Source organism: Lithobates pipiens, unplaced genomic scaffold (assembly GCF_037356315.1).
Source record: "Lithobates pipiens isolate NorthernLeopardFrog02 unplaced genomic scaffold, aLitPip1_a1.2 Scaffold_23, whole genome shotgun sequence".
Lineage (NCBI taxonomy): Eukaryota > Metazoa > Chordata > Amphibia > Anura > Ranidae > Lithobates > Lithobates pipiens.
In genome coordinates, this window is record NW_027507785.1 from 153,461,158 (window position 1) to 153,484,935 (window position 23,778).

The window sequence follows — 23,778 nt, forward strand, 5'->3', positions numbered from 1 at the left end:
CTGTGTGCTAGCTGTATGCATTAACAAGTGGGGGTGTGCATTGACCGGCTTAAAGCTATGTGAATTGAAGAGCCATTGGTGCTAAGAGCAGAGGCAGTGCTGAAGACAGCCAGGTGGCTTGGTATTTTTATAACCTATTTATGCTGTGTGCAAAAGAAACCCCTGTGTGGGCAAGTTTATGAACTTTACGTTAATCTCTTTTCATAAAAGGCCCTTACAACACAGTTCAAACTGCCATGGACTTCAATAAAACATAAATCACCCCATAACACAGTATATACATAAAAATTGTTGCACTTCCCATTTAAATATAGTTTATTAACCAACAAATGTGCAATAAGCAACCAATATATACCATAACTTAATACATAAATAAATATTTACAAGTGAACAAATCAGTGAATAAAAATGCATTCATATAAAATAATGTTCTACAATCGCAAACAAATATATTAATATCACTGAAAACAATCTACAATAGAAACAAAGTCCATCCACAGGTGAACAAGTGCTCTTTGGCAATAATACATGCTTTCCAACCGAATTAACCTGTCTAGCAGTATGTGTTAAAACAGGGGTTTGGTTATAACACATTTGCAAGCACATTGTTAGGACCTGGGCTTGAACCTGTGACCTCTGGTGTGTCTGGCAATGACTCTGCTTGCTGAGCCACCGTGAATGCTGGACACTTCCTTGGACAATTCCTTGAATGATCTTGTCTTGAATCTTGTTTACCTTGAACCTTGAACCCTTTGCTCCTCCCATGAACTTCCTGATTTAAGCCATGTCTCTGCACTTCCTGGTTGCCAGAATATTGTGCCTTCACCAGCCAATATCTTGCTCCTGTCTCTCCTGCTGCCGACCGTATCCTCACTACCATTCGTTACCGACATTTGGCTTGTTCCTGGACTACGCTTCTGCTGAATCCCAACCTGCAACTATTTGTTACTGACTTTTGGCTTGTTTCTTAACTACGCTTCTGCTTGATCCCTACCTGCTATACTTGCTACCAGACCCCAGCTTGCTCACCTCCTGGTGGGGCTATCCTGAGGACCGCGACCTGGCACTAACATGCAGCAAAGCCCATCTCCACCTTCAGGAGCTCTGGTGAATACCGGTTAGTGCTTAGACCCCGCACCTCAGGTGAACCCGTGTCACCCGTGTCGTGGGTGACCTGTGTGAATACCTGCTCTGCTGCTATAGCTACTGGCCTCTGAGCCTGACTCCAGACCGTGACACACATTTGTAAGCTGCAAGGCCACTTCACGGCACCCTGTATTACCTGCAGTCCTAACTCCCGTAAATGAGAGTCTCCTTGACTAAGACCCCTGTTCCAGCTTAAGCAAAACAGCCCCAATGCATGATGCTGCCATCACCATGCTTCCCTGGTGTTCTTTTGGCAATATGCAGTGTTTTTGTGCCAAACATCTTTTGGAATTATGGCCAAAAAGTTCAACCTTGGTTTCATCAGACCAGAACACATTTTCTCACATGCTATTGGGAGACTTCAAGTGTGTTTTTGCAAAATTTAGCCGGGCTTGGATGGTTTTTCTTCATAAGAAAAGGATTCTGCCTTGCCACTCTAACCCATAGCCCAGACATATGAAGAATACGGGAGATTGTTGTCACATGTACCACACAATCAGTACTTGCCAGATATTCCTGCAGCTCCTTTATTGTTGCTGTAGGCCTCTTGGTAGCCTCCCTGACCAGTTTTCTTCTCAACTTTTCAGCAATTTTGGAGGGACGTCCAGTTCTAGGTAATGTCACTGTTGCACTATATTTTCTCTACTTCATGATGACTATCTTCATTGTGTTCCATGATATATATTGGATATATCATGGAAATTCCTTTGTAGCCCCTTTGTGCCTTGGAAATTCTTTTGTACTCTTGTCTTGACTGATACCTTTTACCAATGAGATCCCTCTGATGCTTTGGAAGTTCTCTGCGGACCATGGTTTGCTGTAGGATGCGCCTAAGAAAATGTCGGGAAAGACCTACTAGAACAGCTGAACTCTATTTTGGGTTAATCAGAGGAACTTTAAATCATGTCAGGTGTGTACCAACTTCTATTTAACATGAGTCTGAATGTGATTGCTTAATTCTGAACACAGTTACATCTCCAGCTATGAGGGTGTGCACACTTATGCAACCACATTATTTTATCTTTACCCCCCCCCCCCAAAAGATTTCAATTTATTTGCACAGTTTGTAAGTCACATTAAAGGTGGAAAAAGTTCTGAAATTATTAATTTTTTTTCTCATTTTTTACATCATAGAAATCAGACATTTTACCAGGAGTGTACAGACTTTTTATAGCCACTATATGTTTGCTGCACAGTAATACTTCTCTGCATGAATAGTCATTTTGACCTTCCTGGGCCACACTGGAAGAACAGGATTTGTTTTGGGCCATGCATAAAATCCACTAACAATGGGGATAATTGATGAGCAGAAAAAGTCAGACAGAGATCACAAGGTAACGATCACTGATATAGATAATGTACCTATTTGAGTAATAAAACTTCATTTTTTGAAAATTTTTTTATTATAAAAGTAAAAGAAGGCAACATAAAACTTTTGACATGGTTTCTAACAAACAAATGCATCAGTATCTGGTCCAACAGATGTAGTAACAATTCTCAATGAATTCTCAAGGTGCTCATCAGATATTTTGGTTCTATTTTTACCCTTCGTGTGCTTACCTTGAAAATAGTTGATCACAAATATAGGTGCTGCTGAAAACGGATGACATGAATAAGGTTTGATCGTGAAGTGTGGGATATTTTTTGGGGGAGAAGATAAATCTTATAAAAGTCCAGTAAAGAGACACTGTAAATTTTTTCTTTGACCGCATATATTCAAAGTGTAAACACAATTTTACAAAAAAAAAATTCCCAAAACGTAAATCAACATTTTTGAGGTTACAATTTTGTGTTGGGCTGCATTCTGTCCGTCAGCCCGAGGTTGGACACCCTTGGTTTAAGCGAATATTTTAACAATTGAGTACTCTGCGTGATAATTTTTCTTATTTGAACATCCAAATTACTCCAATGCACAGGAAATACATCATCTTGGTCCGACTGATGGCATTAAGCCAAATATATCACAGTGCTGGAGGGGTTTAATATGCTAGGCAAGTCTGTCATAATATGCTATACACATCAGCACATCATGCCAAAAATCTCTTGGAGGCCCAACATTTTCTTTTTGCTGTGACAGCTTACTTCTGCTTTAAGGTTTGTTTTATTGGGGTGTTTTTAATGTGTATTTTAGAAGATAGCGCTCCTTTCATTTCAAGGGAAACTGTAATGACAGAATAATGGAGGCTGTTGTTACTGAAATTATAGTTTGCTGACTGTTGCCTTGGCTTTGGTATAGTCCAAGTTGTTAAAACAGAAGTAAAAGGAAAAGGGAGAAAAAAAAAAAAAAGTATGGGGTGCTGGCAGGACTTTTTTTCCCTCAGAGAACAGGTGTTCTCAGGAACTCCCCCCTTCTGAGTCACCCCTTGTCTCTGCACCCTACCCCCCTATCAGCACCGTTATATGGTTCTACCCCCTCCCAACCTCCCGGTATTGATCGTTTTAGAGAATACAGAACCAAGTATTATTTTGTGGTGCTAGGTAATTTGCATTGAATTTGTTCATGACACCAGGAAAAACGGTTAAATAGGGTCCCTGTAGTGAGCAACAATGGACCCCCCCCCCAGCAAATATAGATCCACCCAGCAACAATAGACCCCCCTCCCCCAACAGTAGATCCCTCCCAGCAACAATTGACCCCCCAGCAACATAACACCCACCCCTAGTAACAATTGACCCTTGCCCATTCCCCAGCAGCAAGTATCAATAGAATATCCGCCTGTGTAAGTGGCTGAGGATTCCCAGCTCCCCTTGCTATTACATACATTCAGTGCCAACGTTCCCGCTGAAAAAAAGCCCTGGGTGCTGGACCACTCAATCCAGGTAAGTGGTCTGGTTAGCCACAGATCCGATTTAGGGAGAAATGTCTATTAGTTAACGCTTCAGAGAGCAGGCGCCATAAAGCGGCTTACATCTCAAATAGGCTTAATGTGAAGATAGGAAAGTACCAAGCCAGTCATTCAGGGCCAGAAGTATTTTAATTAAATCTTGTTGTTTAGTACAAAAAAAATTAAAATAAAGATGATGTATTTCAGGGGTAAAATAATCATACAATTTATAACAAACATCTAATCTATATAGTACATATCAGGTCTATGTTACTACTTTTTTTTTTTCATTAATAGTTTGCACTAGTATTGAGCCATATAAAAAAATGAAAGGGGATAGTTTCTCTTGTGCAGTTACATTGATCATGGCTTTTGAGTTGATCGTGAGCGCTTTCCAGTTTAGACACCTCGTACAAGTAAGCCCCCAGAAATTTGATGCCCTGGATGTAATTATACCTGTTAAGTTTTTCATTCTGAGAGTGTGCCCCATCATTTGAAGAGCCCACAGGCAGCAGTATGACGTTTTTGCCAGTAGATTCGTGGAAGGTGAGAGTCATAGTAATGTTTCCACCCTCCCGTGTTATGTCTGGTTCAAAATAATAGACCATTTTCATGGCTTTCCTTCCAGCAAGATAGTGAATGTGGTTAAAGTGAGACACCCAAGGCTTTCCTCCATGGCCCATTGTAAATTTGAAATTATTAGGGCAGGGCTCTCCAGGGATTCAAATTGCTTGTTTAAGTAATCTTCCACCTGTTTTTAACATCACCGGGGTTCATGTCTGGAACAATTACTTTTCTAGGAATTACTGTTTTGGCTCCACTCGCAGAGAAAGCTTATTTAGTGCCATGGAGACAGAGATGGAAACTTCCACGTGTTCATCAATATCATGTGCTTTGTGGGGTGTAGAAGTTTACTAGCACCAATATCTTAGGCAGGGCTGGTGCAAGGAATTTAGTCTACTTAGGTGAAGATGCATTTTGGTGCCCACCCCACCCATCCTACCACCACCCTACCCTCCACAATGCAAACCCCCATTCCAATACAGTACAGCATCAACAGGGTACAGACCAGTCTTATACACTGACACTGTACTGTATATTATGTACAGACTAGTCTGTACCCTGCTAATATTGTACTATATCATATACAGACCAGTGTGTGTATATATCTCAATCTCACAGAACAGTGACAGTGTGCTGACACCGTACTGTACGTTATATAATTTTATACATATATACACACACTAACATACACTGGTCTGTACATAATGTATTACGGTGTCAGCAGGGTACAGACTGGTCTGTATATAATGTACAGTACAGTGTAAGCAGGGCACAGATGGGTCTGTAGATTACAGTGTCAGCAGGGTACAGACTGGTCTGTATATAATGTACAGTATGGTGTCAGCAGGGTACAGACTGGTCTGTATATAATGTACAGTATGGTGTCAGCGGGGTACAGATTGGTCTCATACATTGACACTGTACTGTACATTATATACAGATCAGTCAGTACCCTGCTGACACCATAACATACATTATGTACAGACCAGGCTGTACCTCGCTGACACTAACACACATTATGAACAGACCAGTGTGTGTATACTTATATCATACAGTACGGTGTCAGTGTGCAGACACATAGACCAGTGAGTGTGTGTGTGTATATATTTTCACATGTAGAATGGTGTACAGTATGGTATCAGCAGGGTACAAATTGGTCTGTATATAATGCAGAGTGTGGTGCCAGAGTACAGACTGGTCTGTATATAATGTACAGTGCTAGTGTATAACACTGGTCTGTACCCTGCTGACACTGTACTGTACTTGCTACACTAACCTGTTTGCAGGACAGGCTCTAGTTGTTGCCCCCAGTACTCAGTTCTGCTTCTAGGGACACTTTCACAGCTGCCTCACATAGAAACACATGTGCTGATGCTGTCCACCCCCTTGGCCTTGGCGACCGACCCACTCTCTGTCATTGGATAGCAGCCAGCTCTATCCAGCCAGCCATCCAGCCTAGCAGCCAGCTCTGTTTCTCTCTCTCTCTGCAGGAAGGGAGGAATTATGACATCACACACCCTCTTGTTTACATAGGCAGGAGAGGATTGTGGCTGTGCTGCATAATGAAAGAAAGAAGACATCCGGGAGAAGAAGTGTCAGCGTGGCCAGACTGTTCCCACTGTGCTGCTGCAAGTTTGCATTCAGAATCACCATGTGCAGTCAGTGCTAAATGTGATGGGAACCGGCTCTTCCGCCTGTGTAAGTGGCTGAGGATTCCCACTTTCCCTCATCCTGGTACCGTAAGGCGGCTGTCTAGTGGTAGCACCGGCCCTGATCTTATGCAGTCTTCAAGATCAAAGTACATTTTTTATCATAAATGTATTTTTCTTCATGTGATAGAGGTGCTACAGCTTCATTTATTCTAGGGCATGAGTCTTCAAACTACAGCCCTCCAGTTGTTCAGGAACTACAATTCCCATCATGCCTAGTCATGTCTGAATGTCAGAGTTTTACAATGCCTCATGGGATGTGTAGTTTCGCAACAGCTGGAGGGCCGTAGTTTGAGGATCCCTGTTCTAAGGATAAGGCTTTTACCTGTTTTGTCTATTAAGCTTCCCATTAGAAAAACAAGGTCAGTCATTGGTTCATGCACAGAGCCTCCATAGACCCCTGAGTGAAGATTCTTGTTGCTGCATTCAACCTCAATAAAAAAGTAGCACATACCATGGAGTCCATACATAATGCATAGCTTGTTTTTGCCAAGCCAGTAGTTATCAGAAATGCAAACATAGTCCACATTCTTGAGAAAGGTGTCATTCTTGGAAAGAATCAAATTGTCTAAGCCTTCAGATCCAGACTCTTCCATACCCTCAAAGCAGAATTGCGGGTTCACTGGACGTTTCTGCTTTGTTTGGTGATAAGCTTCAATTAAGCCATGCAAGCACTGGACTTCTGTAGAACCTCTCCCATACAGTATACTACAGAGTTTACTATATCCTTCTTGAAGAATAAATGGCCCGCTGTCCCATCCATCTTCCAGAGCTGCTGGCTGAACATCCAGGTGGCCGTAAACACACACAGTCTTCTTAGCAGGAATCCAGTTTACCCAGAATAATGTGAGGAAAATGGATTTCTGAGCCATCAGGGAGCTTTTGTTTTTTAATGTCCACCAGCTTAATTTCTTTGGCAGGCACCTCCATCATCTTCTTAATTTCCACAGTTTTTTCCAGCCAGGCCGACACACATTGGATGGCAACTCATTCTGCCAGTTTCTGCACATAGCACTCCTGGTGGCTGTCAATTTACTGGAAGAGCTGAGGGAGAACATCAGCCATGGTGAAGACATGTGATACCTCCTCCTGTGCTGGTACACAGCACTGAGTATGCAGCTCTGGCCCCAGTCACTGCCTATATTACACACACTTCCTCCCAGCCTGTCTATGTTACTACTTCTTTTTCTTGTATGAATATGTTTAAAAACATGGTATATAATACTGCAAGGTTTTTAAACCTATACCTTAAAAGATAAACCAGTATTATAGACTTGATATGCAACATGTAGACTAGACAATTCTTAAATGATTTATTAAATCTTTTTTAGCCCCCCCCCCCCATATTTCCAGAACCTTCAAACACATTAACTGTTAACAGAAATTCCAGAAAGAATTCTGACTTTTTTTTTTTTTTTTTTTTTACACAAACATGGCTTGTTGCAGATCTGTGGCTCAAAACGACTTGATCCAGACACAGCTAGCAATAATAGCAGCCCTGTTACTTGTCAGTCTCTTTAATTCAGTTTATTCAGTAGACTTTTATTGGAATAATAATAAACTGAATCTGCGTTACATGCAATGTTATTAACCTGGCTCCAATCCCAAATAAAGTTAATTGCTCTAACATGTTTACCAAGTGATTATTAGAAAAGTCATTCCAAAATTAGAGCGCACATATTTATTACAAAATACAACTTAATTATCTCATACAATGTTTACACTCATTTATAGAGTCAATAAACTCATTTAGTTCTCATATGACATAATTAGTGTCCAGGAGATTAGGAAACATAGTTATCAGTTTCAACATGAGTGACGTGAGCTCTGGAAAACATAATGTAGTTACAAACGTTCAATCTTTCATAAAACAAATGATATATTGCTGCAAAATGGAGATAACCCTCATTATTGTTTACTTATCTTAAGTGTATCAGCAAAAGGCACAGATGGCAGCTTGCTCTATTGTCATGATAGAAATGAGAGTTTGTTAAAATCTGAAATATGCTTCCTGCAACAGTAAAGTCCCGGAAGCTTATTAATTATAATTTTGATGAATAATACTGCAGGAAAATTATTAAATTTTTTCTTGCAGTTAACCGTGACACATTGTGATGCACTGTAGCTTTGTTTTGGACATGCATTGGTATAGCATTCAAAATGAATGGCACAGCAATGCAACAATCACACACAAGGTAAGGTACTGTGCTTTGCGGCAATGCATATTTTTACCCTGTGTTGCCTTAATGCGGTACTGTGAGTGGGCTCTAAGATTCAAACTAGTATTGATAATGTAATACCATTTCCCAGCTTCTAGCTAACCATAACACTATCAATAAGAGAGCCATATAGTTGGTTATCTTTTCTGTGGTTGCTTTGGACAACATTTTTTGTTGGAACTGACCGGACGCTCCATGTACCTCTATGGAGCGATGGATGTCAGCCAACATCAGATCCACTAAATGCAGATGGATGGAAACTCTATTTTCCATCCGTCTGGCAGATCGGATCAGTTGAAAACAGACAGGCGGTCCGTTTTCATCCAATCTCCCCACAGAGGAGAGCGGGGCTCTGACAGGTCCGTCCCTGCAAAGTGAGCAGAGACGGACCTGTCATCCGCTGGCTCAGCGGAGATCAATGGATGAATTCCCTGCTGAGCAAGCGGGGTCCGTCCCAAAGGCCTGAATTCAAGAAACAGCCAACATACTGAAAAAGGGCACTTTTTATAATAACTTTTCTGTAGCTGCTGAACCACTTATTAAACTAAGCTATGTCTGCTGGTTTCTAAAAGGCAACAATCTGATGCAAACAAAATTTTAAAAATAGCAAATACAAAAAAAAATGAAAAATAGCATAAACCATTGCGACACAAGTCATATTGTAATTGACTTATTGAAATGATCTTTCCATTTCAATCTGCAGCATTGTAATTTTCTGTAAAACGCAATGCAATATGGCAACCTGGAGGTTTTCTGTACACAGGCATTGTACAGAACACACCTCACAAATGTCATTTCCTGCTTGTATGATTGGCTCACTGATTTTCCCAGAAGTCTGCACTAAGATAGAAGTCAAATTTTGGGCATTCCTTGCAACAAAAAATTCATTTTTGGCGATATACTCCCCAAGGGAATTAAGTCTACAGGGATGCAAACACTGCAATTCTCCTCATTGGAACCCTGCAAGTGCATCAGCTGATTGGAAATTATAAAATCACTCCTATTCACACTGATTGTGCACATGGACGCAAACAGCTACTTCTCTTAAGAATAAAAAAAAATAGAAAAAAATAGGAATCTGCAACAAAGTTTGTTAAAATCCTTGCAATGTACAGTACATAGATCACCCAGTGAGGGAATGTTTTTTTTTTTCTTCACAGCTGGTTTCCTACTGAGCATGGGTAAGTCCCACAGTCTTCTGGGCCCTATAATGTGTCCCAGAAGGCTGCACGGGAAGGAGGAAGGAGGGGGGCTGACCGCACAGATTGCCTGGAAGTGGCAGCGGGTATCTATCAAAACCATGTATTTGCTCCCCACTCCCCCCCCAAAAAGTTCCAAATATGGTAATGGAGGGTGGTGAGATGCAGGGTAAAGTTCTGCTTTAAGATGGAATTCCAGCTTAGACCCCTTTCACACTGAGGGCGTTTTGTAGGCGTTATAATGTTAAAAATAGCGTCTGCAATACACCCTAAAATTGCTGCTCAATTGTTTCCAGTGTGAAAGCCTGAGGGCTTTCACACTGGAGCGGTGCACTGGCAGGACGTCAGGAAAAGTCCGGCCAGCAGCTTCTTTGGAGCGGTGAAGCAGCGGTTTGTTTACCGCTCCTCCACTGCTGCTTCCCACTGAAATCAATGGGGCAGTGCTGCAATACCACTGGAAAAACGCCGCTATTGTGGCGTATTGCAGGCGGTTTTAAGCCTTTCTCGGCCGCTAGCGGGGGTAAAAGCGCCCCACTAGTGGCCAAAATGCGCTACAAATCCAGGAAAATTCCGCTAAAAACAGCACGTTTTACCGCCGACACTATGGGCGGCTTGGTGTGAAAGCTGTCTAAAACCTAACTAGCTTTAAAAATGTCCCCTAATTTTCACACCTATGCTCACTAATCTGTGAAAAAAAGATACATATACATATACATATCTATTAGCCCGCTTCCATCCGGTCAAGCGATCCCCTGTGTCAACAAGGGAACACTGGGAAGACAAAAGAGCACTTGACAATGGCTGGTAATGACTGGGAGTGGTGATGTCCCTCATAGGTTCCTATGGGCCATCCGTTGTTGCACTCCCTCCTCTCCTGTGAAGCCACTGAATGAATACAAAGCTTTCTCTGATTGGCTTAGGCAAAGATCATGATGTCATTTGCCTGCCTTTCTGCCTAAGTCAATCAGAGTAAGCCTTGTATTAATTTAGAAAATACCAGCTTACTCTACCTACCTCTTTCTCTTTGCCTTCTCTTACTTAACGTGATTGTAAATGATCACCTTGTAAAAACAACCCATTCAGTTTAAAGTAGAAATTAATAGAAAGAAAAAAACAAATACCTTTTTTCCCTTTTTTGTAAATGCAAACAGAGCTTGCCAGTGAATGGCTGTGCAGTGGAGGCATGTCAGGACAAGTCTGATCATTGGAGCAGAGTACACAGAGTTCCCAGCATAGCTAGAGAACTGACCACAGTATGCTCTCCTGCTTAGTCTAGTCAGTTTTTAATAGAAAAGCAGAGGGACTGGCAGGAACACCAGTGATTTCACATAAAGGAAGCAATACAAAGAACAGGATACTTTCTCATACAGTTACATGGTACAGCAGGCACATATCAGGAATATGATGTGTTGGGGTAAAAAATGATTTAAATGTTAGCTTTATTATCTCAGTTTTATCTAAGACTGCTCATTGTGTTTAAATTACCTGCCTATTCTTGTTTGTGAAGACTTTAATACAAATGCCTTATTGTATTTTACCCATGGAAAATGTTCTGATAACACATCACATTTAAAAAAAAAAAATAATAATTACATGATTATCCAGCCAGCAGGCACATAGGATGTAATGGTTTTTATGGATACCCATATTTTTTTATGAGGGGAACAGAAAACGACTTCATGGGCTCTCGGCAAAAATATCTATGCTAAAGTACCAGACAACTCCAAATCAGGCACTTTTTGTATTCTACCCAAAATACATAAGGTAGGAAACCCAGCATGGCTAGCTTTGTTTAGGACACTACTGATATTTGCAATAAACCTCTTCTTCCAGGATACCTTCTTGGGCATTTTGGATGTGGATTCTAATGTATATTCTAATATCTCGCTTGAGGACTGTATTGCAGCATGCCAGCATATCCTCCACCTGAATAATTTAACAACCTAACAGCAACAGGTGGAGAGCTGGAGGAAGTTTCAATGGACTATGACTTTGTTGCCTACCACACTCATAGTCCAATGAGAACTAAAAGTCCCTCTGACATGGTAGCAGAAAGGATTTGTAGTTCCATTCATTCACAGGTCCCTGTGAACAAATGACATGGATATGTGGCAGAGTGCCACACAGCCTGTGAGGGAGATGTTTGAGGGTGTAAGGGGGACATGTGCACAATCTTACATTTTACACTCTAAATACGGGTATAACATGTAACATGGTGCTAAAGGTTAACTTAGCTTTTAAGGGGAATAGGGTATGTTTTTTTGTTTTGTTTTTTGCTATTGATGTGTTCAAGATCAAAAAGGCTATCTTACCAGAACCAAGTATGTAAATGCCCGAGTCTGGCAAGTGGTTTAAAAAAGATCACCAAATTATTTGAAATAATTCAATAAGTTACAAGAGGCATATATTTCAAACAACTTTCAATTTGTTCAGAACTGACCACTCCAGTGAGTCCAGCCTAAGAGCCGGTTCACACAGGGGCAACACGACTTCCAACATGACTTTTGTAGGCAACTAGGACACGACTTGTCAACATGACTTGGGGCGACTTACAACACGACTTTAAGTCGCCCCAGGCCAGGAGACTTTGGCCATGGCCAATCAGAGAATGAGCTCTCAAGGGGGAACTCCACGGCACATTAAAAAAAAAAAAAAAAAAAAAAAAACGGCATGGGTTCCCCCTCTGGGAGCATACCAGGCCCTTAGGCCTGGTATGAATTTTAAGGGGAACCCCCTACGCCGAAAAAACCGTGTGGGGTCCCCCCTCAGATCCATACCAGACCCCCCACCCCAAAGCACCTTGTCCCCATGTTGATGAGGACAAGGGCCTCTTCCCGACAACCCTGGCCGTTGGTTGTCGGGGTATGTGGGCGGGGGGTTTATCGGAATCCGGGAGCCCCCTTTAATAAGGGGGCCCCCAGATCCCAGGCCCCACCCTATGTGAGTAAGGGGTACATCGTAAATGAGAAAAGGGTTATTCCTGCGCCTAATCAGGGAAGAATCCGATAATCGTACTGCTGCATACACTGAAATGGGGATGCTTGGGTCCCAATAGCAGAGTAAAAAGGTAAAAAAGTAGTGATGCGCGGTACTATAATAGGGAGTTGGCCTAGGAGGCTTAATAAATTCTATAGGCACTAAGATTGTGCGTGATATATATATTCCCGTATACAGTAAGAGAAAGGTATATAAAAAGTTGTGTGTATTTTTATAAGGGGGTGGTGGACAACTCTCACCACTATAGCATGATGATATTCAAGATAGGAGACAAATGTAATGAGTAAGAAAAAAAAAAAAAAAAAAAAAAAAAAAAAAGAAAAAATTGCAATGCTTGGAATAAGTAATCCCTAATGCGATTTTATAACTGACAGAATCGCATAAAGTGCCAGTGCTAGACAATAAATAGAATCATGAAAGTATTAACTACACCATAGATTAAATAAAACAATATATATAAAGCAGTCACAAAGAATAGTGAATCGCAGTGCGATTTGTTCACGCTGACAAAATCGCATAAAGTGCCAGTGCTAAAGGTGAGAAGGTGTGTGGAATATTCTATTACACAATAAGGTAAATAGGATAATATGTATAAATCAATCACCAACTCGATAAAACGTATGTGCAAGAAATGGTGAGTTGTAGCTGCCAGAAGTCGCATAAAGTGCTAGTGTCACAGAAGTGGTAGAACAAGGTCCGTGCGGGTGTTCTCTACCATATAATCATCAAAACAATATTCCTGCGACCGTGAACAGCTCAATAGTTCAATTGTGCAAAAAATGACAGAAAATCAAAATAAACGCATAAGTAATATTGGTGTTAAGGGAGTAAAGAGAATCCCACAAACTAATCAAAAAACTGTGTACGATACCTACAAGAAATTATATAAAAAATAACAATAGCATATATCAGAGTGTGACCATTCTGCTTTGTGCGATAAACGGTGGCGATTATGTCAAAAGTCGCATATATCGACAAATCGCATATAATGTCCGTGTCTGTATATAAGTGCACAGAGCAATATAATCGGTGATGGTGGTGAAAGAGGTGAATATATCCCACGTGGTCCTGTGTGGTTGGAGTATGGGTGTCCCCTTACCTTACAGCTGTAAGGTAACAGCCTGTGATATGTATATCCTCAGAACTCCTGTACTTTATCCCTCGAGGTCTTGTCCCGATATTTACAGATCCTGGTATCCACGGATCCTGGCGTCTCCTGCCTATCACGCTGTGTTGGTCCCTTTGAGTATTTGCTCAGCAGCACTCAGCGTGGGGGGGGGGTGTAGGTTTACCTCGGCAATTGGTGCATATGTAAGGGGTTAAAGAAATAAGGAGGAAGGGAGCCCCATAGTGTAGTAATTCTCAACACATATGATTTATTACAGCAAAACAGTAATGTACTCACAAGCAGACAAGTTTCAAATGCAGTGTATAAACGAGCCTCGAGCTCGATTGCGTCACTTCCGGTAGCGTCCCGACGCGTGTTCGTCACGGTCACGTGACTTCATCAGGGGAAGTGATGAAGTCACGTGACCGTGACGAACACGCGTCGGGACGCTACCGGAAGTGACGCAATCGAGCTCGAGGCTCGTTTATACACTGCATTTGAAACTTGTCTGCTTGTGAGTACATTACTGTTTTGCTGTAATAAATCATATGTGTTGAGAATTACTACACTATGGGGCTCCCTTCCTCCTTATTTCTTTAACCCCTTACATATGCACCAATTGCCGAGGTAAACCTACACCCCCCCCCCCACGCTGAGTGCTGCTGAGCAAATACTCAAAGGGACCAACACAGCGTGATAGGCAGGAGACGCCAGGATCCGTGGATACCAGGATCTGTAAATATCGGGACAAGACCTCGAGGGATAAAGTACAGGAGTTCTGAGGATATACATATCACAGGCTGTTACCTTACAGCTGTAAGGTAAGGGGACACCCATACTCCAACCACACAGGACCACGTGGGATATATTCACCTCTTTCACCACCATCACCGATTATATTGCTCTGTGCACTTATATACAGACACGGACATTATATGCGATTTGTCGATATATGCGACTTTTGACATAATCGCCACCGTTTATCGCACAAAGCAGAATGGTCACACTCTGATATATGCTATTGTTATTTTTTATATAATTTCTTGTAGGTATCGTACACAGTTTTTTGATTAGTTTGTGGGATTCTCTTTACTCCCTTAACACCAATATTACTTATGCGTTTATTTTGATTTTCTGTCATTTTTTGCACAATTGAACTACTGAGCTGTTCACGGTCGCAGGAATATTGTTTTGATGATTATATGGTAGAGAACACCCGCACGGACCTTGTTCTACCACTTCTGTGACACTAGCACTTTATGCGACTTCTGGCAGCTACAACTCACCATTTCTTGCACATACGTTTTATCGAGTTGGTGATTGATTTATACATATTATCCTATTTACCTTATTGTGTAATAGAATATTCCACACACCTTCTCACCTTTAGCACTGGCACTTTATGCGATTTTGTCAGCGTGAACAAATCGCACTGCGATTCACTATTCTTTGTGACTGCTTTATATATATTGTTTTATTTAATCTATGGTGTAGTTAATACTTTCATGATTCTATTTATTGTCTAGCACTGGCACTTTATGCGATTCTGTCAGTTATAAAATCGCATTAGGGATTACTTATTCCAAGCATTGAAATTTTTTTTTTTTTTTTTTTTTTTTTTTTCTTACTCATTACATTTGTCTCCTATCTTGAATATCATCATGCTATAGTGGTGAGAGTTGTCCACCACCCCCTTATAAAAATACACACAACTTTTTATATACCTTTCTCTTACTGTATACGGGAATATATATATCACGCACAATCTTAGTGCCTATAGAATTTATTAAGCCTCCTAGGCCAACTCCCTATTATAGTACCGCGCATCACTACTTTTTTACCTTTTTAAGGGGTACATCGTACCCCTACCCATTCACCTGGGGAAAAAGTGTCAATAGAAAACACAACACAAGTTTTAAAAGTTATTTATTAATCAGCTCCAGGAGTCTTCGTCCGACATCAGGGGGTCTTCTGACGACTTCTCCGCTCTGTTCAGCATCTTCTGCCGGTGACCAGGCCTCTTCTCCTGCTCTCCGGCGTCTTCTCCCGGGCTTTTCTTTTTCTTTTACCAGCGGAGGAGCCCGGTCTCCTCCGTCCTCTGTCCTTCTTTCTTCCCTCTTCTTTCTTCTTCCGATGTTGACCCGGTGCTGTCTTCCGCTGTACTGGCTTGTGCGATGTGCGCTGTGACTTATATAGGTATAGGGCGTGGTCACTGGGTGATGTCACATGGTGACCCCGCCCCTTTATGACGTCACATCCCGGGGCATGCTGGCAGCCATCACCCATCAGTGACCGGCAGCCATCACCCGTCACCCATCAGTGACCGTCACCCATCACCCATCAGTGACCGTCACCCATCACCCATCAGTGACCGCCAGCCATCACCCATCAGTGACCGCCAGCCATCACCCATCAGTGACCGCCAGCCATCACCCATCAGTGACCGCCAGCCATCATCCGTCACCCATCAGCCATCACCCATCAGTGACCGCCAGCCATCACCTGTCACCCATCAGTGGCCGTCATCCATCACCCGTCACCCATCAGTGGCCGTCATCCATCACCCGTCACCCATCAGTGGCCGTCATCCATCACCCGTCACCCATCAGTGGCCGTCATCCATCACCCGTCACCCATCAGTGGCCGTCAGCCATCACCCGTCACCCATCAGTGACCGTCAGCCATCACCCGTCACCCATCAGTGACCGTCAGCCATCACCCGTCACCCATCAGTGACCGTCAGCCATCACCCGTCACCCATCAGTGACCGTCAGCCATCACCCATCACTGGCTGACAGTGGTGCACCCGTCACCCATCACCGACCAACAGCCATCACCCGTCACCCATCAGTGACTGCCAGCCATCACCCATCAGCGACCGCCAGCCATCACCTGTCACCCATCAGTGACCGCCAGCCATCAGTGACCGCCAGCCATCAGTGACCACCAGCCATCAGTGACCACCAGCCATCAGTGACCACCAGCCATCAGTGACCACCAGCCATCAGTGACCATAACTTGTCACTGTTCGTGGCCTGTCAACCATCAGTGACCATCGCCTGTCACATCATGATCACCCATCAGTGAAAATCACCTGCCACCCATTGCACAGCCCACCAGTGATCGTCACCTGCCGCACCGCCATCAGCGTCATATCCAAAAGTATACAACAGTGAGGAGGCATTCCAGATCCTCTCCATGACCGATGAGAGCAATGGGGAGTTCTCATCAGATTCCAATTCTGATTCCGAATCAAATTTGGCATTTGAACCGAATAGTGAATCGGCAAATGATTCAGAGGAAGAATGGGTCCCTCCTAAAAGGGCACGGCACTCGAGGAGCATGGCTAACCGCCGAGCATGATGGACGTCTGACGCCTCAGCTCCTGCACCGACCGGACTCTATAACGGAGACATCGCCATTCAGACTGCCTCTGCAAACCCCTAATCACACGGGGAGACTGCCGCAAGACCCAGCTATGTCCCAGGCAAACCGCAAACGAAAAGATTACCAGCCGCCGAAGAAACTGACTGATTACTTTAATCAGCCGCCGGACACTGAAATCCAAGATGGCGCCCACGGCCCTGCTCGAGAATCATCTGCCTACACAGATCTCCCTGATGCAGAAGAGCATACTTCACAGCATTCTCCTGAATCATCTACTCAGTATACTCCCTCCTCGGCCAGCAATAGCCCAGCAAAGGCGCGGATGCGACTGGATTCTGCGGGGCCCAACTCTGAGGTAAGCCCTGCATCCTTCTCAATCTCACATCAGCCCTCAGCTATTGCGGCCTTCCCCACCTCTGACCAGCCTGTTCTGGACACTACCATGAAGGAGATGCTCATCTCCTTACAATCTTCCCTACATAATGAGATAGCATCCATGTTTACTAAATTTTCCCCTCATGTGCTGCACTTAGGACAGAAAATCCAACGTATTGAACATCATATGGGTGACCTGACTAATACTGTCAATGACCTTGTGGATGCCCAAGATCACACGCATGATGAACAACAATGGTTGAAATCCAAAATGGCGGACCTTGAAGACCGCTCTCGACGTAACAACGTCAAAATCAGGGGTATACCCGAATCGGTCTTGCCTCATGACCTCAACACATACGCCAGAAAAATGATCTCCACTATATTGCCAGACCTGTCACCTATGGAGACCATAATTGATCGCATACACCGCATTCCCAAGCCGCAAAACATTGTAGCAACCATGGGATGTCTTAATGCGGGTCCATTTTTTCCATGCTAAAGATCAGCTACTGTTCAAGACCAGACATCTGAACAAGTTACCTGAACCGTTTAATGACTTGCAGCTATTTGCAGATCTGTCTCAGCATACTAGACAACTGCGCAGACAACTAAATACCATTACTAAACCACTGTTTAACCACAAGATCCCCTACCAATGGGGATTTCCGACTAAACTCATCGTTACCAGAAATGGAACGAAACATATCACCACATCAGTCCCTAAAGGCATAAAGCTCCTACAACAATGGGAAATCATCCCGGAAGAGCCTGCCGCACTATCCAACACTCGCAGAGGACCTTCCCAACCCCTCTATGCGAAACAACTTCCTAATGCTCGCTGAAGTCACTCTCCAGGCGATGATCATTCATTTTATGCTATGCTTACTCTGGTCGGTGCCCTGCTTGTGCAGTGTTCATCACAAACTTTTACCCCACTCAGTTGACACAGCCTAGTGTTTTCAGGCTGTTCTAAGCTACAGTTCATACCGTTTCTTTTACTGTTCTGATTACAGTTACCACAGTATTCTATTATAACCTCTTCTCTCCACCCTCTCCTTCCCCGGTTTACCTCCATCTTGAGAACTCTATCTGCAATACCTACAGGAACTCGCCTCCAGGAACCAGTTGACACTGCAAAGAGACTCTCACCTACCGTAAGTACCGATTACTACTACACCTAACACCCACGCCTGCTATACAATATGCCAAAATTTCTCTCAATGCCACTCAATCCAAGTGTGACATCCTCTGTCTCCAAGAGACACACTTTAAAAAGTCGGATGAGCCTCGCTGTTCTAACCGCCGCTTCCCCCACATCTTTAAGTCCTCGGGACCAAACAAACACAATGGGGTTATGATAGCGATTAAAGACACCATTGCCTTCACCCTACACAACAGCATAGTGGATGAGGATGGGAGATACCTAGCACTGGACTGTACTCTTGACAAAACCAGATACACCATTGTAAACGTCTACTCCCCCAATACTGGCCAAATCAAATTCCTATCTAGATTGATGAAAAAGCTCGAAATTTTTTTCGACAGGGTTGTTTCATTATTTGTGGAGACTTCAATGTGGTACCGGACAACTCGATAGATACTTCTTCACGCTCTTCCAGACTAACTTCCCCAATGACTACCTTCATCAGAAACAATAACCTCTACGACATCTGGAGATGTCACCATACCACAGAAAGAGACTACTCTTTTTTTTCACACAGACATAACTGCTACACGAGGATTGACTATTTTCTTGTCGATAAATGGACAGATCAACAGACTCGGGCATCGGTACGATAACCTGGTCCGACCACGCTCCTATAACTCTCACTGTTACGGATCATCCAAATTCCCCGCGCCACATGGTATGGAGAGCGAATGCAGACATCATCCATTCCCCAGAACATTCTTCTTATATACCGTATATACTCGAGTATAGGCCGACCCGAATATAAGCCGAGGCCCCCAATTTACCCCCAAAAAAACTGGCAAACTTATTGACTCGTGTATAAGCCGAGGGTGAGACATGCCTGTCCATCCCTGTGTGTGTGTCCGTCCCTGTGTGTCCGTCCATCCCCGTGTGTGTGTGTGTGTCCATCCATCCATCCATCCCTGTGTGTGTGTGTGTCCATCCATCCATCCATCCCTGTGTGTGTGTGTGTCCATCCATCCATCCATCCCTGTGTGTGTGTGTCTCCATCCATCCATCCATCCCTGTGTGTGTGTGTCTCCATCCATCCATCCATCCCTGTGTGTGTGTGTCTCCATCCATCCCTGTGTGTGTGTGTCTCCATCCATCCATCCCTGTGTGTGTGTGTGTGTGTGTGTGTGTGTGTGTGTGTGTGTGTCCAGCCTACCTGTGTCCCGAGCCTGTGTCCCGAGCCTCCGTCCCGTGCCTTGCCTCCTTGCCTCCGTCCCGTGCCGTGCCTTGCCTCCTTGCCTCCGTCCCGTGCCTCCTTGCCTCCGTCCCGTGTCGTGCCTTGCCTCCGTCCCGTCCCGTGCCGTGCCTTGCCTCCGTCCCGTGCCTTGCCAGGATCGCTGCTCTTCGTCGGCGCCTCGGCGGCCATTCTAAAATTCAAAAGCCGCGCCTCCGCCTTCGCCTGTGATAGGCGGAACACTGAATTTCCCAGCAGCCTGTGTTCCGCCTATCACGGACATCGTCTCATCCTCGTACTACGGACGAGGATGAGACGATGTCCGTGATAGGCGGAACACAGGCTGCTGGGAAATTCAGTGTTCCGCCTATCACAGGCGGAGGCGGAGGCGCGGCTTTCGAATTGTAGTATGTCCGCCGTCTGTCTGCTCGATACGCTGATCGAGCAGTCAGACGGCGATGACTCGAGTATAAGCCGAGGGGGGCACTTTCAGCCTCAAAAAAGAGGCTGAAAATCTCGGCTTATACTCGAGTATATACGGTACGCACTCATCTCAAAGAATTTTTTTTAAGTTAAATGCTGGCTCAGTCTCCAGTAATACTGTCCTCTGGAATGCGCATAAGGCATTCATCAGAGGAATCATTATGCAGCTCTCTGCACGAGAGAAGAGGAGGAGATCACAGCGTCTAGACACCATTATAGCCAAGATACATGCACTTGACGTTCAAAACCAAACCAATCCAGATCCTAAACTAAAAGGACAGTTGGTTCTCCTCCGGCAGGAACTCAGAAATTTACTCCTAGAAACACACACTAAAACCCACACAAAATTCAAAGCACACTACTACACTACAGGCAACAAAGCAGGGAAGGCACTTGCGCTCAAGATTAAGGGTCGCTACGTTAAATCCAGAATCCACCACCTCTTCCACCCCACCTCAAAACAGAAACTTTTTGATCCTCAAGCTATTGCCGATGCTTTTAGCCATTATTACCAAACACTGTACAATTTGAAAGATGACACTAACACAAACCAACCCTCCTTCGCAGAAATTAATACATTCCTACAAACAATTGACCTACCGACACTATCACAACAACATTTAACCGACCTGAATACACCCTTCACCCAGTTAGAGGTTCAAAACATCATATCAGCTTTACCTACCAACAAATCACCAGGGCCTGATGGCGTAACCAAAGTATACTACAAAAAATGTTGTACTACCTTGGCTCCCTACCTCTCTCAAGTGTGCAATGACGCTGCCTCCTCCTCTTCTCTCCCCGATTAAATGCTTAAAGCTCTAATAATTACGCTATCGAAGCCAGGGAAGGAACCTAACACATCACAAAACTTTCGCCCGATTTCACTCCTCAATATTGATACAAAAATATTCGCTAAACTCATAGCTAATCGACTAGTTCAAATTATGCCCACCTTGATCCACCCGGATCAATCAGGTTTTACAAAGGGTAGACAAACCTATGACGCCTCAAGGAGACTAATTAACATAATACACCATGCAGAGACCAACAGAACGCCTTCTCTGCTCCTGTCTCTGGATGCAGAGAAGGCGTTCGACAGGGTCCATTGGCCTTACCTAGAAGCCACACTCCATAAATTTGGATTCTATGGCCATATATTTTCGGCAATCATGGCCTTATACTCCTCTCCGTTAGCACAAGTCTACACAGATGGCATTGTCTCCCGATCATTCCCAATAACCAATGGCACCTGCCAAGGATGCCCCCTATCGCCACTCATCTTTAACCTGATAATGGAACCCCTGGCGGCACATATCAGAAAATGTACCACTATAACAGGCTTCAAAATAGGTCACATTGAACATAAAATAAATCTGTTTGCAGATGATGTCATAATGATGCTTACCAATCCCATGACTTCCCTGGCTTCGGTACAACATGTTCTAACCAACTTCGGTTCGGTCTCATACTATAAGGTCAATGAAACGAAATCTTATATTTTAGACCTAGGTCTTGACGCTATTACCAGCAATATTTTACGTAACCAATATGCATATCCCTGGGCCGACAATGGTATATCGTATTTAGGCATCGTGCTCACCAAATCAGTATCCAGATTGTTCCAGTCTAACTATTTAGCCACCAAACAAATGCTAATCAAAGAATTATCCAAACTGACCCAATTTGAACTCTCATGGTCAGGCAGGCTAGCAGCCTTTAAAATGCTCCTACTACCCAAACTACTGTACACGTTTTGCACCCTTCCCATCCCCTTAACCAAATCATATCTCAATTCTTTACAATCTATCCTTACAAACTACATATGGCAAGGTAAAAAACCTAGAAGCAACCACTCTAAGCTCATCAAACATAAACATGCGGGTGGCATGGGATATACCGACATCCGAGATTACTACTCGGCCACCATCCTTTCCCAATTGAAAGAATGGACTAATCCCCCCCACACCACACTATGGGGTGATATCGAAAATCATGCCACACCAGGTTCTGATCTTAAAAGTTGGCTCTGTAGCTCCCCAGCTTTTATGACAAATCTACGCCTATACTCACCCACCATACAGGCATCGATCTCTGCTTGGAAAATACTACACAACAGTAAGTGGATATCCTCTCCCATGAAAGACATACAGATACCCCTACAAACTCTCCAAATTCTGTCCCCTGATCTGAACTTCTATTTCTCCCATAGCTCCACGGCTAAAGGCATCTCACTTATCTACCCATTACTACAGGAGAAAAATGTCTTCTACAAATCAAAACCCTTCTTAGACTGGGAATCGGACACACGCCTACAACTCTCTGATGCCCAATGGCAACAAGCGCTAAACTCTATCTACAAAGCTACACGGTGTACAGGTTTATGGGAACTAACGACCAAAATCACACTTCGATGGTACCTGACTCCACACAGGCTAGTTAAATTCCATTCCACCACCACCCCATTATGCTGGCGTAATTGTAATCATACGGGGACTCTACTCCACATCCTATGGCAATGTCCTAAAGTACGGCCCCTCTGGTCGGAAGTCACACAGCTCATACATGAAGTAAGTCATATCACTCTTTCCTTGACACCGCAACTCGCTATACTCAAAGTAATTCCAGACGATATCCCTCACACATTTCATACAGTCCTTACTCATATCCTTTTGGCAACTAGACTGCTAACTAGAATCTGGAAATCACCAAACTTACCTACTATCCTTGACGTCACCACACTGGTCCATTCACACTACACCTATGAACTTCTAGGATCAAGAGGCCTAGCCTCATACACTAAAACTCAGACCAAATGGCTCCCATGGCATAGATGGTACAAATCTAAGATAGACTGATTTTCCACTTGATGACTTCTTTTTTCTTGCCATTATTCCTGTAATTGAAGGGTTACTTACCATAAAACTTTGTTCTCAAGATCCTTAACCCCTTCCCAACTCCATCCCCCCCCCCCCCCCCTTCCTACCCTATCTCCTATCCAAATAACCTTTACTTCAATTATTACATGGCACATTACCAGATCACTTACCTCTGCTTCCTGTTTTCTGCCAATCATATATATGTGTGCCGAGGTTATTGTTACTACTGGCAATTTCTGTTATATTATATTAAGATGTAACCGATGGAATTGTATTTTCTACTATTGTCCATTGTGAAATTCAATAAAAATCAATTTGAAAAAAAAAAAGGGCACGGCACTCTGGAAACCAGGATTATATTCCTAGGCCCAGTACCAGCGCTGCCACCAGCAATAGGCCCCAAGGACAAATTCACAGGCCCAGTACCAGCCCTGCCGCCAGCTTTAGGCCCCAAGAACCAATGCCCAGTACCAGCACTGCCGCTGCCGATGGGCCCCACCAACAAATGC

The 23,778-nt window shown here is 43.6% G+C and overlaps 1 protein-coding gene and 1 pseudogene across 2 annotated transcripts in view; both read right to left on the bottom strand.

Moving 5' to 3' along the window:
• The window catches only part of IFT56 (intraflagellar transport 56), an 872,526-nt gene that overhangs the window by 264,178 nt on the left and 584,570 nt on the right, over positions 1 to 23,778 (bottom strand). The gene's annotated exons all lie outside the window — the stretch shown is intronic.
• LOC143927962 (cytosolic non-specific dipeptidase-like) lies at positions 3,812 to 7,609 on the bottom strand (annotated as a pseudogene).